The sequence below is a fragment of the Lipotes vexillifer genome, unplaced genomic scaffold (genome assembly GCF_000442215.2).
Source record: "Lipotes vexillifer unplaced genomic scaffold, Lipotes_vexillifer_v1.1 scaffold657, whole genome shotgun sequence".
Lineage (NCBI taxonomy): Eukaryota > Metazoa > Chordata > Mammalia > Artiodactyla > Lipotidae > Lipotes > Lipotes vexillifer.
Window position 1 is genome coordinate 18319 of NW_006774518.1, and position 15146 is coordinate 33464.

Consider the following 15146-nt stretch of genomic DNA (forward strand, 5'->3'; position numbering starts at 1 on the left):
GTGAAAGGATACAGTTGCAACAAAATGTTGGAAGCTGGAGGAGTTACAACTAAGAAATCTGAATTCTCAATTAGGAGTAAAGAAAGCTAACAAGTAACCTAGTTTACATCTCAGACCACCCACCACTACTACGCTGTGCCCCTGGAAACTTTCTTCACTCCCACTGTAGGACTGAAGGCTTAGCCTCTGGAAGGTCTATTCTCTGGGGAAACAAAAAACATAGGGACTGGAACACACCAAGAACAACTGTGAGCAGAGGGGGTTAGTAAAAGTTCACATGTTTGATGTTGCCCCACTGCCAGCCTCTTCCCTCGCTCAGCTCCCAGAAAGTCAAGCAGGACAGGGGAAGACCTTCTCTAGGTCATCTGACGATCCCAAAAGGAAAAGGCTAAAGATGCTAACATTGGTGGTGGTGGTGGTGGGGGTGCCCAAGGACCACTATAGTAAAGCCTATAATCTACCAGCTCCCCCGCAAGCATAGCTTCTAGTCAGATTTTAAATACACACCACAACCAAGGCCCCCAGATATCTGAAGAAAACTTTGATGTGACAGACAGAAACTTAAACAAACATGGGGGCAAAAGCAACTTGGAGGAAGCAGAGACCATGCAAGGAGTAGGGGGGAAGCTATCAATCACAGCAGGGAGGAGAAGACTGTCATCAAAAAAGGAATGAAACAAAAAAAAATAACAAATAGCTCTTGAAAGCTAAAATTATGCAGAAATGAAAATAGAAAGGCAGAAAATAAAGTTGAATGAAATCTTCCAGAAAGTAAAACAAAAGACAAAGATGTGAGGAAAATAGGAGAAAACAATATAAGATCTTGGAGGACTAGTCCAAAAGGTCCAACACGCACACAACAGGAGTTTCAGGGAATTCCCTGGTGGTCCAGTGGTTAGGACTCTGAACTTTTACTGCTGAGGACTCCAGTTCAATCCCTGGTCAGGGAACTAAGATCCCACAAACCACGTGGCCAAAAAAAAAAAAAAAAAGAAGGAGTTTAATCTATATGTACAGAGAGATGTCTGTGAGTTGCAGACTATTATGAACAGCATTATCCCATCCCTGTAAAAGCAAAAAATAAAACCCTCAAATATGTGGACATCTGCTTGTATGGTCATTATTGAAACATCTGGATGGGTTACACGGCAGACTGTTAATGTGGTTATACCTCTTGGTGGTGGAAACAGAATACATTTGTTAACTTTTTGTTTATAAATTTTTGGAGCATTTACCTATAACAAGAAGCACATATTACTTTTATACTTTAAATTTTATATTGAATACATACAAAAGTTTCTTTGTGACGGTTACACAACAATGTGAATGTACTTAATGCCACTGAATGGTACACTTATAAATGGTTAAAATGCTATATTTTATGTTGTGTGTATTTGAAACAAAACCAGAAAAACACCGATGCATCTTCAAATGCTCCAGTAACTGAGAATGGAAGCTGGGGCTAGTCAGAGGTTAGGAAATCAGACATGAAAGTAGATTTAAAAAATTTTTTTAAATTTTTGGCTGCATTGGGTCTTCGTTGCTGCCTGTGGACCTTCTCTAGCTGTGGCGAGCGGGGGTTACTCTTCGTTGCGGTGCCGGGCTTCTCATTGTGGTGGCTTCTCTTGTTGTGGAGCACGGGCCCTAGAGCGCCTGGGCTTCAGTAGTTGTGGCGTGTGGGGTCAGTAGTCGTTGCTCCCGGGCTCTAGAGCGCAGGCTCAGTAGTTGTGGTGCACGGGCTTAGTTGATCCGAGGCAGGTGGGATCTTCCCACCGAGGCAGGTGGGATCTTCCCAGACCAGGGATCGAACCTGTGGCCCCTGCATTGGCAGGCAGATTCTTAACCACTGCAGTACCAGGGAAGTCCCAAAAGTAGATTTTTAAAAGCATAATATTTAACTGGTGAAGAGAAGTCTGAGCATAAAAACAGTCATAATCCCATGGTGACCGAGGAAGAACAATTTATTTTTAAAATTTTTTTTCCAAAAATAGATTTATTTATTTATTTATTTATTTATTGGCTGCGTTGTGTCTTCCGTGGCCGTGCGCGGGCTTTCTGTAGTTGCCGGGGGCTTCTCATTGCGGTGGCTTGCGGAGCACAGGCTCCAGGCACGCAGGCTTCAGTAGTTGTGTCACACGGGCTCAGTAGTTGTGGTGCACGGGCTTAGTTGCTCCGCGGCATGTGGGATCTTCCTGGACCAGGGCTGGAACCCGTGTCCCCTGCATTAGCAAGTGGATGCTTAACCACTGCGCCACCAGGGAAGCCCCGGAAGAACAATTTAAATTCATTAATCCAGTCAGGATGAACCAAAGCACCTCTGTCCATCAGGGTAGGGCAGAAGCCTGGCTCTGACTAGATTTAATCCAAATGGATTCAAGGAGAAGGAAAAGTCCAGTCTCTCAAGCAGCTATGGCCCAGTGGGAGCCTCCCTGGGATTCGCCACGGGGAGCCTGGTCGGGCAGTGAGTCTCGCCCTGCCTCGGGGCTAAGTGAGCGAGCCGGGCCCTGGCCGGTTCCTGCAGGTGCTGCTGTGCTGCTGCACATACCCCATCCATACCCGATCCCCAACCCTGCAGGAAGAGGCTTGCCGCCCCGGGGAAACCGAGGCCAGGTGCCCCGCCCCCACCGCCCCAATGACGGGGGCGCTGAGTTCTGGGGCCACTTAGTTGTGTCCACCCTCTCCCCTTCACCCCAAGCACACCCTCCCCCAAACCGTGGCTTCTGTGAGCCCTTTGTGAGTGCTTCCTGCAGCCCAGCAACGGAGGTCTGGGGAGACAAGGTTGCCAAAGTTTAGAGAAGATAAGGCCATAAGTAACATTACCCCAATCCTCTCCCACCACACTTCAGTCTGAAACTTAATCTCTACACTTAGTTCTACATCATGGCAGGAACTGAGCAGAGGGGGAAATGAGTTTTATATCGAATTGGTGTTGGCAACCCCCCCACTACTGATGAACTATTTTGTGCTTGGTGCGAGGGTTGAAAAGATGAATAAAATCTCATCTTAAAGGGTGTCAGTTTGGTTTAAGAAAAAACAAACAAAAAAAACGATTGAGTGAGCAGATTAGTGCAATAAAATATTAAAGATGCTATCACAGCAGAATGCGTAGGGTCAGGGACTTCCCAAAGGAGGATGTGAATTCTACATTCAGAGGCTCAGAAAGGAAGTGGCTGAAATTCAGTAATGTTGGAAGATAGGCAGGGTCTTGGGCAGACAAACCAGAGGGGGAAAAGGGCACTCCAGGCAACTGGGCAGCTTGAGTGGGCTTCTGGGAATCACAGGGAGATGCGAAAATCTGACTGAGGGTAGGAAAGCATAGGCTGAACCACAGCATATCGATTTTTAAAGCGCGGCTCCTCTCTACCCTTGCATTCTGGGTATATACTAACATTAAACTCTTGACTCTCAGCCATATTCCTTAGTCTTGTTTTCCTGTGTTACCGATGAGAGAGAGACTTAGAAGTTAGACAGCTTCCCTAAATTTACACTGCTGGTATGTTGTTGAGTGAGAAACGTCAATCCAGATTTTTCTGATTCCAAATCCTGGTCAGGTTCGTTTCTCACAGGAGCCAGGTGGAGAAATGGACTATTTTTGAAGGCATTGGGGAAGGTCTCATTGAAGGAATCTCAGGCAGGGCAGTAAAATGATCAGACTTGTGTTGAAAAAGCAGCTGTGTGGAGGATGGTTGATGGGAACTAGGAGGGTAATGAGAGAAGTCCAGAGGTGAGTGGGTGTTTCCAGGCAACACCTGGAGAATGAGCAGAGGGTAGGGCTTGAAGAAGTGACTCGGAAAACCCAATAGTCACGGCTGGGGTACTGGAGCCAGTCTGGGAGGCAGGGGAGAGGAGTCAGCTCCCAAACAGGAGAGTGACAGGAGGAAGTGACATCCAGGGTCACAGGCAGCTGAGAGACCACATCAGATAAGGGCTGAAAAGTGTTGGTGGATTTTGCAATTAGGAAGTGGATAGTAGGCCAGTCAGTCTGAGCTCGCAGGCACTTCCAGTGCAGCCCGCCTGGACTGACCTGTCGCCCACTGAGCACAGCCACTGAGGCCAGCCCGCTTCTGAGCACCTGCTGCGGGCACGGAGCGCCTTGATAAAACGTCACTGAACACACTGCAGCCACCCGGCTTCAGAAATGAGAGTTCATTAGCATTCACTCTGGAGATGCTCCTGTTCTTCACAGCTTTAAAGATCACTGTACCTGCTGGGTTATATTTCACGATAAATATTATGTTTTTGAAGGTGCCTTTGGGATGTCCAATAGGGACAGCTATTTTTATGCTGTTATTGTTGCAGTGGTTGCTGCCCATGTGGTGCTGGCCCTCTTTGTTTATGGCGCCTGGAATGAAGGCTCATGACAGTGGTGTGAAGACAAACAGGATTAATGTGAATATCACCTTTTTATAGCATTAAATTGATTTTTTAAAATGATAAATGACTCTGGGATATTCATGATTTCAGTAAAGTTGCAAGAACATGTTAAAATCAAAAAAAGAAAAAAGAAACTGGCTGGGGAAAAAAAAGAAAATAAAGAAGTTACATAAGAGTAGAATCTAATTTTTTGTTTAAAAAAGCGGGTTCATGAAAAGTAACCTTTTAGAGCATTCACCAAGCTGATGACAGTGGTTATGTTGGGAGGAAAGGTGTTGGAGGGCCTTTTGCTTTCTTTGTGGTGTTATTCTGAGATAGTTGATATTACTTTATTATCAGAAAAAAGCAATTAAGTAAAATATTTTGTTAATTAAACGTGAGTGGGAATGAACTCTCAGAAAGAGAAAGCAAGAAAACAATCCTGTTTACAACTGCGTCAAAAAGAATAAAATAATTAGGAATAAACTTAACCAAGGAGGTAAAAGACTTATACTCTGAAAACTCTAAGACATTAATGAATGAAATTGAAGACAATACAAGTAAACGGAAAGATATCCTGTGTTCATAGATTGGAAGAATTAGTACTGTTAAAATGTCCAAATGACCCAAAGCAATCTACAGATTTAATGCAATCTCTATGAAAATATCCATGATATTTTTCACAGAACTGGAACAAATAATCCTAAAATTTGTATGAAACTTCAAAAGACCCCAAATAGCCAAAACAATATTGAGAAAAAAGAACAAAGACAGAGGTACCATGGTCCCTAACTTCAGACTATACTACAAAGCTACAGTAATCAAAACAGTATGGTACTGGCACAGAAACAGATATAGATCAATGGAACAGAATGGAGAGTCCTGAAATAAACCCATGCACATAGGGTTAATTAATCTATGACAAAGGAGGCAAACATATACAGTGGGGAAAAGACAGTCTCTCCAGTAAGTGACGTTGGGACAACTGGACAGCTACACATAAAGGAATGAAATTAGAACATTTTCTCACACCTTATAAAAAATAAACTTAAAATGGATTAAAGACCTAAATGTAAGACTGGAAACCATAAATATTCTGGGAGAAAATATAGGCAGTATACACTTTGACATATGTCTTAGCAATATTCTTTTGGATCTGTCTCCTTAGGCAAGGGAAACAAAAGCAGAACTAAACAAATGAGACGTAATCAAACTTAAAAGCTTTTGCACAGCGAAGAAAATTATCAACAAAACAAAAAGACAACGTCCTGGATGGGAGAAGATATTTGTAAATGATATGTGTCATAAGGGGTTGATATCCAAAAGATATAAATAGCTCATACAACTCAATATCCAAAAAATCAAACATCCTGATTTTAAAAATGGACAGAAGACACGAATAGTCATTTTTCCAAAGAAGATATACAGACATCTAACAGGCACATGAGAACATGCTCAATGTCATTAATCATCAGGGAAATGCAAGCAAAACCACAATGAGATATCACCTCACACTGTCAGAATGGCTATCATCAATAAGACAACAAACAATAAATTTTATTGGTGAGGATGTGGAGAAAAGGCAACCCTCGTGCACCATTGGTAGGAATGTAAATTGGTACAGCTACTGTGGAAAACAGTGTAGAGGTTCCTAAAGAAACTAAAAATAGAACAACTATATGATCCAGCAATTCCACTCCTGGGTAAATATCTGAAGAAAGCAAAAACACTAATTTGAAAAGATATATGTGCCCCAATATTCATAGCAGAATTATTTATAATAACCAAGATATGGAAGTAATCTAAGTATCCATCAACAGATGAACGGATAAAGAAGATGTGATGTATATCTACAATGGAATATTATTCAGCCATAAAAAGAATGAAAGTTTGCCATTTGCAACAGCATGGATGGACCTGGAGGGTACTATGCTTAATGAAATAAACCAGACAGGGCTTCCCTGATGGCGCAGTGGTTGAGAGTCCGCCTGCCAATGCAGGGGACACGGGTTCATGCCCTGGTCCGGGAAGACCCCACGTGCCGCGGAGCGGCTGGGCCCCTGAGCCATGGCCGCTGAGCCTGCGTGTCCGGAGCCTGTGCTCCGCAACGGGAGAGGCCACAACAGTGAGAGGCCCGCGAACCACACACACACACACACACACACACACACAAAATAATAAATAAATAAATAAACAAGACAAAGAAAGACAAATACTGTATGTTTTTACTTATATGTGGAATCTGAAAAATAAAACAAACAAATGACTGTAACAACAGAAAACAGAAAGAGACTCATAGATACAGAGAACAAACTAGTGGTTACCAGTGGGGAGAGGAGTAGAGGGAGGGGCAAGATAAGGGCAGGGGATTAAGAGGTACAAACTACTAGGTATAAAATAAATAATATAGGGACTTCCCTGGTGGTCCGGTGGTTAAGACTCCGTGCTCCCTATGCAGGGGGCAGAAGTTCGATCCCTGGTGGGGGAACTAAGATCCCAGGTACCATGCGGCAAGGGCTAAAAAAAGGGAGGATATAAGGATGTACTGTACAGCACTGGGAATATAGCCAATATTTTATAACAACTTTAAATGGAATATATTCTATAAAAATATTGAATCACTATGTTGTACACCTGAAACTAATATAATATTATAAGTCACCTATACTTCAATAAAAAAAAATTAGAGGAAAAAAATGAGGGGCTAAGGAGTAGAGAAGGACAATTTATTCTCGGAGCCTATTTTGCGAAGAGAAGGAGTGAGTCTAAAGGGAGAAATTTCTGGAAAAGGAGCCAATAATAACAGGAGTTATGTCTAACTAGCAATGTGTTTTAAAATATCTACCAGTTTTCTTTTCTTTTCTTTTTTTATAAAGAAGATGTGGCACATATATACAATGGAATATTACTCAGCCATAAAAAGAAACGAAATTGAGCTATTTGTAATGAGGTGGATAGATCTAGAGTCTGTCATACGGAGTGAAGTAAGTCAGAAAGAGAAGGACAAATACCGTATGCTAACACATATATATGGAATTTAAGAAAAAAAAATGTTATGAAGAACCTAGGGGTAAAACAGGAATAAAGACAGAGACCTACTGGAGAACAGACTTGAGGATATGGGGAGGGGGAAGGGTGAGGTGTGTTAGGGCGAGAGAGAGACATGGACATATATATACTAACAAACGTAAGGTAGATAGCCAGTGGGAAGCAGCCGCATGGCACAGGGAAACCGGCTCGGTTCTTTGTGGCTGTCTGGAGGGGTGGGATAGGGAGGGTGGGAGGGAGGGAGACAAAGAGGGAAGAGATATGGGAACATATATATATGTATAACTGACTCACTCTGTTATAAAGCAGAAACTAACACACCATTGTAAAGCAATTATACCCCAATAAAGATGTTAAAAAAAAAAAAAAATCTACCAGTTTTCTTTTCTTTTCTTTTTTTTAGGGGGAGAGGTATTACCTCTCGTCCTCCAAGATAGGCACTATTTCCTCATTTTATACATGAGAAAAGTAAAGCTCAGAGACTTAAAACCAAGGCATTGTATCTCATAAGAATCACCAATGATGTGCTTGTTAAAAACAGATTATTGGGTCCCACCCAAACTTCCTGAGTCAGGCTCTAGAGAGGAAAGGCCTAGGAAACAAACAGCCCAGGTGATTCTTAGGCTCTGGCAAGCTTGAGGAGCACTGTCCTCAAACTTCCTACCTCTCTATTCCCCTGCTAGATAGAAGGGAATAACCAGGGGGTCAAAGCCCATAGATGAGTGTGCAGGGTGTGTGTGTGCATTGTGGATTAGCCCACCATTCTCTGAGTAAGAGTCAGAGGTCATCTCTGAAATAAAGGGGTGCAGTAGAGTGGCAGACGGTTTGAGGCCAGGGTAAGGCTTTAATGCCACTGGTGTATGGAGCAGAAGGGGTCGTGAGTCTTCCCTTGAGAGTGAACAGTCTCAGGAAGACACTGGGACGTGGAACAGCAGCAGGAGCAGAGATGCTCAAACATTCCTGGTCCAAGAGTGTAGAGTGAAGGCAGGGAGTGGTGGGAGATGAGGGTGAAGTAAGCCTTTGAGGGGCCTTGTTTAGTCTGCTAAGGAGCTTGGAAGTCATCCTGAGAATGAAAGGGAATCCTTGAAGGAGCAGCAGAGAGCTATGCAGTCAGACACATATTTCCAGATTGATTACCCTGATTATATCAAGGAGGACAGATTTTAAATGGTTAAGATGGGAGGGAAGGAGGCCAATTGGAAAGACTCTGGCTATAAACCAAACAAGCAATGCTATGGGTTGGTTTGATGAGGATAGAGAGGAATGTCCAGATTTGAGGAATGGGAAGTTAAAAATGGGCAGAGCTTGGTAATGGTTTGAAACTGGAAGGTGTTGAGGTAGGCAGCAACCCAGTATAAGCACCCATGTAAAGCACACCTGCCTATTGTTTGGGAATAGCCAGTTCTGCTATAGAAGACAAGAAGACAAATGGGACAGATGGAATTTATAAAGGTAAGCACATTGGGAATCTGTGAGACACGTTAGACGTCGATAAGTATGTATCAATAGAACACATATTTGTGTGAACTGAGGTAGAAAGAGAGGGAGGGGGACTTCCCTGGAGGTCTAGTGGTGGAGACTGTGCTTCCAGTGCAGGGGCTGTGGGTTCAGTCGCTGGGGAACTAAGATCCCACATGCCATGGGGCCAAAAAGAGAAAGAAAAAGAGGGCTTCCCTGGTGGCGCGGTGGTTAAGAATCCGTGTGCCAATGCAGGGGACACAGGTTCAAGCTCTGGTCCAGGAAGATCCCACATGCCGCAGAGCAACAGCTTCATCACTGCTTCCCAGCCTAGCCCTGAGCAAGCCCATTATGAATTCTCAAGCTCTTGGATGACCAGTCTTTCTAATGCAAGGAGGGCAGGTGGGCAGAGTTCCAGGCATCCTGGTCTGAAGCCAGGGACCTAGGGGTTTGGGAAAAGCTGATTCTCAAAATGAAGGCCAAAGCCCAGTACCTTGTTATCAACTAAGAGGCATCGTGGAGCAGAAGAATCAGAGCCAAGGTGATGGGGAGTGAAGGGAAGAGCTCAAAGCAGTCCTAAAGATATGGAGTTGTTCATTCATTATTGTTAAACTAATATTTATTAAACTCGAAGCCAGGCACCCTGCTGAGCACTCTGGATTCAGCACCCTTCACTGATGCTGCCTCCTCCTCCTGGGGGGTTTCATCCCTGACTCCAGACCCTAGTGTGTACCTGATGGTGCCCAAAAGATTGGATATTGAGTATTGTGTATTGGAAAGGGTAGGACTTAAGTGTAAGACTCCTACCTTTCTCCAGTCAGGGAACAGGGCTAGAGAGTTCTCCGTTGTCTCAAGACCCCAGGCCTTCCCTTCAGGTGAAAAAAAAAAATTGTATACAACTTTGTCAAATCCAGGGTCTGGGAAATAAATGGCCTTTCTGACATAGCCACCTCCCCATCTCCACCAGTATTTATAGGAACCCTGGAAACCTGGTCAGGGTCCCAAGAGAAGTATATTTCTAATCTACATCATTTTTTTTTTTTCATCTAGCAATATCTGAGGGTCTAGTAAATGCTGTTCATGGTGCTTTACCAATAATAAACATTACAATAGCAGCTACTGGGACTGCCCTGGTGGTCCAATGGCTAAGACTCGGAGCTCCCAATGCAGGGGCCCAGGTTCGATCCCTCATCAGGGAACTAGATCCCACATGCCACAAGTAAAAGACCCTGCATGCCGCAACTAAAAAAGATCTGCATGCCACAATGAAGACAGAATATCCTGAGTGCCACAACTAAGACCCAGCGTGGCCAAATAAATAAATAAATATTAAAAAATAAATAGCAGCTACTAGTTCTTGAATTTCTTGAATTCTTACTGGCAGGTATTACATTAACACTGGCGTGCATTATATCATTTGATCACTATTGTTATCTCCAACTCCCAGATGAGGAAATTGAGGCTTAGAGAGGTCCAGTTACATTTGCTATGGACAATATATCTAGTAGTGGCATTTAGATCTGGGATTTAAACATGTTGCTGTTTAAGGCATACGGTTAATATGGTTAATAATATGGTAGTAACATTTTTTTTGCATAGTTTTTTTTTTTTTTTTTTTTTTTTGCGGTACGCAGGCCTCTCACTGTTGTGGCCTCTCCCGTTGCAGAGCACAGGCTCCGGACGCACAGGCTCAGTGGCCATGGCTCACGGGCCTAGCCGCTCCGCAGCATGTGGGATCTTCCCAGACCAGAGCACAAACCCGTGTCCCCTGCTTCGGCAGGCGGACTCTCAACCACTGTGCCACCAGGGAAGTCCTGGTAGTAACATTTTTAAAAAAATATTTATTTATTTATTTAGGCTGTGCTGGATCTTAGTTACGGCATGGGGGATCTTCATTGCGGCATGCAGGCTCATCCATAGCTGTGGCATGTGGACTTCTTAGTTGTGGCATGTGAACTCTTAGCTGTGTCATGCATGTGAGATCTAGTTCCCTGACCAGGGATCGAACCTGGGTCCCCTGCACTGGGAGTGCGGAGTCTTACCCACTGGACCAGCAGGGAAATCCCCAGTAGCAACACTTTTGGAGATAGATGGATACTACTTTTCGTGATGATCATTTCATAATGTATGCAAATGTCAAATCACCATGTAGTACACTTGAAACTAATATAATACTGTATGTGAACTATAGTTCAATTAAAAAAGCTTGATGAGGCTTCCCTGGTGGTCCAGTGGTTAAGACTCTACGCTTCCACTGTGCGGGTTCTATCCCTGGTCAGGGAAGTCCTGCATGGGCAAGGTGCGGCCAAAAACAAAGAAACAAACAAAACCCCATGATGCTGGGCACAGGGCATGGGTCCCTGCCTTCAGGAGGGCTCAGTGTGGTCAGTACCATGATTGTGGCATGAGCAGGGCATGATGGGAGCAAAGGAGGGAGCCACTTGCTGCAGGGCATGAAGGGTGGGGTGCAGCACGACTTGGTGGGGATGTGCATGACCGGGAAGATATGTCTTGGAGAATGAGTGAAGGTTTATCAGCCGAGGAAGGGAATTCCAGGCATTTTGGGAAGTGGTGGGAGTGGAGGTAGAGAAAACTAATGTTTTGTTCTCCTTTTGAGTTCTGGGACTTCGGCATTTCAGAGTCACACGACTTGCTTGGGAATCAGAGCACCTGGGGACACTGGCAATACAACTCTGATGGCCAGGACTCCCTTCTCAGTACACTTGAGTCTTTCAATTCCAGCAAAAACAAGCTAGGAAAAAACAGAACTACAGATGGAGAGAAGTGAAAAGAGTAATCCTTCTTGACCAAGAGCTGCCTCCACCATTTCAGGAAATACCTGGAAGCTGGGGTGGGGCCCCAGCCTGAAGCCTATGATAGGAATGATAGGTGGGGACTGAGCAGTGGGGAAGGTGAAGGGGCCGAGGGCATGGCGGGGAGGGATGAGGGAGCAGACCCCTATTGCATTAAATGTGTCCTTCGTGAGCACAGTTCTTTGTTTGTTTGGCCACACCACGTGGCATGTGAGATCTTCCCAGACCAGGGATCGAACCCGTGCCCCCTGCATTTGAAGTGTGGAGTCTTAACCGCTGCACCAGCGGGGAAGTCCGTGCATTATCTTTGTCCTACATGAGCACAGTTCTGTTTCTAACCAGCCTAGCCACTGGCCTTGCCTTCTCTCACACATATTTGGTCAATCCATTCTCTACTTGGTGTTCAAGTTCTGGCCCAGGGCTTAGCACCCCAGGGTACTCAGGGCGGGGTGTGACCAACAGTCACCATGGAATGTGGTGTGAATGGTGCCTGGGTGGCAGGCCAGGCCCTGTTGTTGGAGGATGCATGGCAGTGTGGCAAGACCAGAGGTGGCAAGTCCCCCCAGGTCTAGGAGTCTCTAGGTCTCCTTTGCCACCACTTCTCCCTGTCCCACTGGCCCCCTCAGTGCGTGTGCCTCTCTACAAAAACCCCTAGAAGAGAGCCCATCCCAACATGCAGGGCCCGTGGCTTCTGTCCTCTGGTGTCCAGCTGTCCCTGAACCCTGGGTCTTTGGGACCTCAAGCCATCTGATCCCAGTGGGATGGGACTGCTTAGAGCCAGCAGTCCACTGAGATGCCCTTTGACACAGAAGAGGTTTCCTGTCTGGTGGCATCCCAGTCCGATGCTGGGTCTCTGCAGGACCTCAGATGAGCAGACAGGGTAGCCCAGGGAAAGGGTGGGGGAGCCAGGCTGGTCTGTCAGTGCCTCACATGCCCACACCTTTCAGAGCCTCCTGGTTCTAAACAACACACACCCACGCTTGTCTGGATCTTCTTTGGGCTCCTGGCCTCTCGAGTGGTCACTGTGGGAGCTGTAGGCACCTTCCTCTGGAAGAAGTGGCAGAAGGGCAGGGCAGCAGGTATGCTCAGAATTTTAGAACTGTGTTTCTTTTTGTTTTTTTAGTTGTGGCATGCACGTGGGATCTAGTTCCCCGACCAGGGCTTGAACCCAGGCCCCCTGCATTGGGAGCGCAGAGTCTTACCCATTGGACAACCAGGGAAGTCCCGACAGGTTTTGTTTTCTTTTTCTTTTTTCTTTTTCTTTTTTTTTTTTTTAGAATTTTAGAGCTGGAAGCGACCTTAAGGATCATCTGGTTTCCTTCTCTCTGGGAGGCAGAGGTCCAAGAGCAGCGATTTAGAGAAAAGCAACTGAGGAGGGAATATGAAAAATATGAAAAGAAGAAGGAGTAGGTTAGGATTTCCGTTTCCTCTCTAGCCTTTGTACACACACCACACACCACACACACACACACACCACACACACACACACACACACACACCACACACACACACACCACACACACACACACCACACACATGGCAAATACGGTAAACACTGTTGGCTGCCAACTGAACAGTTATGCCTTCCACAACTTTCTCCCCTGCCGTTAGTGCCTGCCTATACTTCAGAAGCTAAAAGTGCTAGAAAGTCCTCTTTCTAGCCTCCCTTACAGCAAGAGCATGGGCAAATAACCAATCCTAGCTACTGGGGCCTAAGAGAGCTGAGCTGGCTGGCAGGCCTTTGGAAAAGGTTTTCTTCACCAATAAAGAGATATGTATGGGAGGAAACTGCTGTTCTTCTACATAATACTTGGTTGTGTCTGCATGTGACCCCTGGAATCACTGTAGCAATCTTGCAACCATGAGGAGAGATATCACCAAGTTGCTAAAAATAACACAGAGAAAAGCCCTAGGTCCCTGAAGCAATGGATCACTAAACCCTGTATCAACAATGAATGTCCTTGCCTCTGGACTTCTTGTTGGATAACAGTTACTATCATTTACGGCTTTAGTTTAAGTCATCTTTATTTGGATATTGTTACTTGAGGGCCAAAGCATCCTAACTAACAAAGCTAATGAATATCTGTTCATTGCATGCTATCCAGATCAGGAAGTTAAATTGTTGCTACTTAGCCAACTCCAGCCATTACTGTTACTTGAAAACTGGGTTGGCCTCTGGGTGGGTATCCAGCCAATACACACAACCAAGCCAAAGATCGGGAGAAGGAAGGATTTATTACTACTTGCAGCAAGTAAGGAGAACACCTGGGATCTTTCCCAAAGCAGTGTCTCCCAGAACAGCAAAAGTGGGGAAGTTTTAAGGTAAGGGTACCTGCATATTCATGTAGGCACTTGAGCAGAGAAGAATTTGGCATAACGCATGGCCAAAGAAACACAAAACAAAAACAAATTGGGGCAAATTGAGGGAAAGGTCAACAGAGTCCAAGCTTTAGTGTTTCGAAGTCAGGAGGGTCAACATCATTCCATCCTCCACCTGGATGTGACTTCAGTTCCTGCAGAACTCAAAGATATATTATTATGTATATCCCCTGAGGAGGAACTAGGACTCTGCTTTATCACTGCACTATTGTTTGCCTTTTCTCTGTTCCTGCATTCCCTCAGTTCCCTTAAGATCAAAATTACTGAGACTTAAAAAAAAAAAAAAAAAAATTACTGAGAAGAATGGGAGAGACCCTAACCAGACCACACCACACACACACACACACACACACACACACAAGTTTTACTTCCTGAAGTATGTTTCTTATAAGTTCCCAAACACCAAAACCAAATCAAAACTGGCCTCCCAAACTCGTCAAACAAATATTGATCAAACTCGAGGGGAAACTCTGCTAGATTTCCCAGGAAGGCTGCTGGGAGATGGGGGTGCCGGGCGGGAAAGCCTGTGCCAGCATCTCACTGAGTCCCTGCTCTCCCACCCCTCCAACCCCAATTTCTCTTCACAGGCGTGCAGAGAGAGATTGCTAGTCCCATGACAACTAAATGGCGAGGATGGAGAGGAGGGTGTACGGGAGAGGGGCAGCACTTTTATGTCTGAGCTGGAAGGAAATTTAGGGCTCATTTGGTCCAATTCCTCTTTATTAGATGAGGAAACCAAGGCACAGAAAGCGAGGCGCCGTCCGCTGGGGTGTCAGAGCCAGGGCCCAGGACCCTGGTCTGCAGACCCTTGGTTTATTCCTGACCTCTTCTCCTGGCTTCCCCTCCCTCTTGCTTTCACCTCTCTATCTCCTTACAGACTACAAGAAGAGAGCTGACTCCTAGATTTGAGGTAACAGTACCTGGATTTGGGAAAAGAAGATTTCAGTTTGCAGACCTCGCAGGAGAGATCATAAGGTCAGTTGTTGAGAAGAAGGGGTGTGGTTTACGGTGAGCAGTGGAAAATGTGTGAATTGAGATTAAGGGAGATATTCTCCCAAAGTGGGCAAAGCTTGAATCCTTCTCTCCTCAGCCTTC

At 45.1% G+C, this 15146-nt stretch overlaps 1 pseudogene; it reads left to right on the plus strand.

The window, feature by feature from the left end:
* The window catches only part of LOC103074753 (vacuolar ATPase assembly integral membrane protein VMA21-like), a 21835-nt pseudogene extending 17447 nt beyond the window's left edge, over window positions 1-4388 (plus strand).
* Window positions 4389-15146: the final 10758 nt, after the last annotated feature.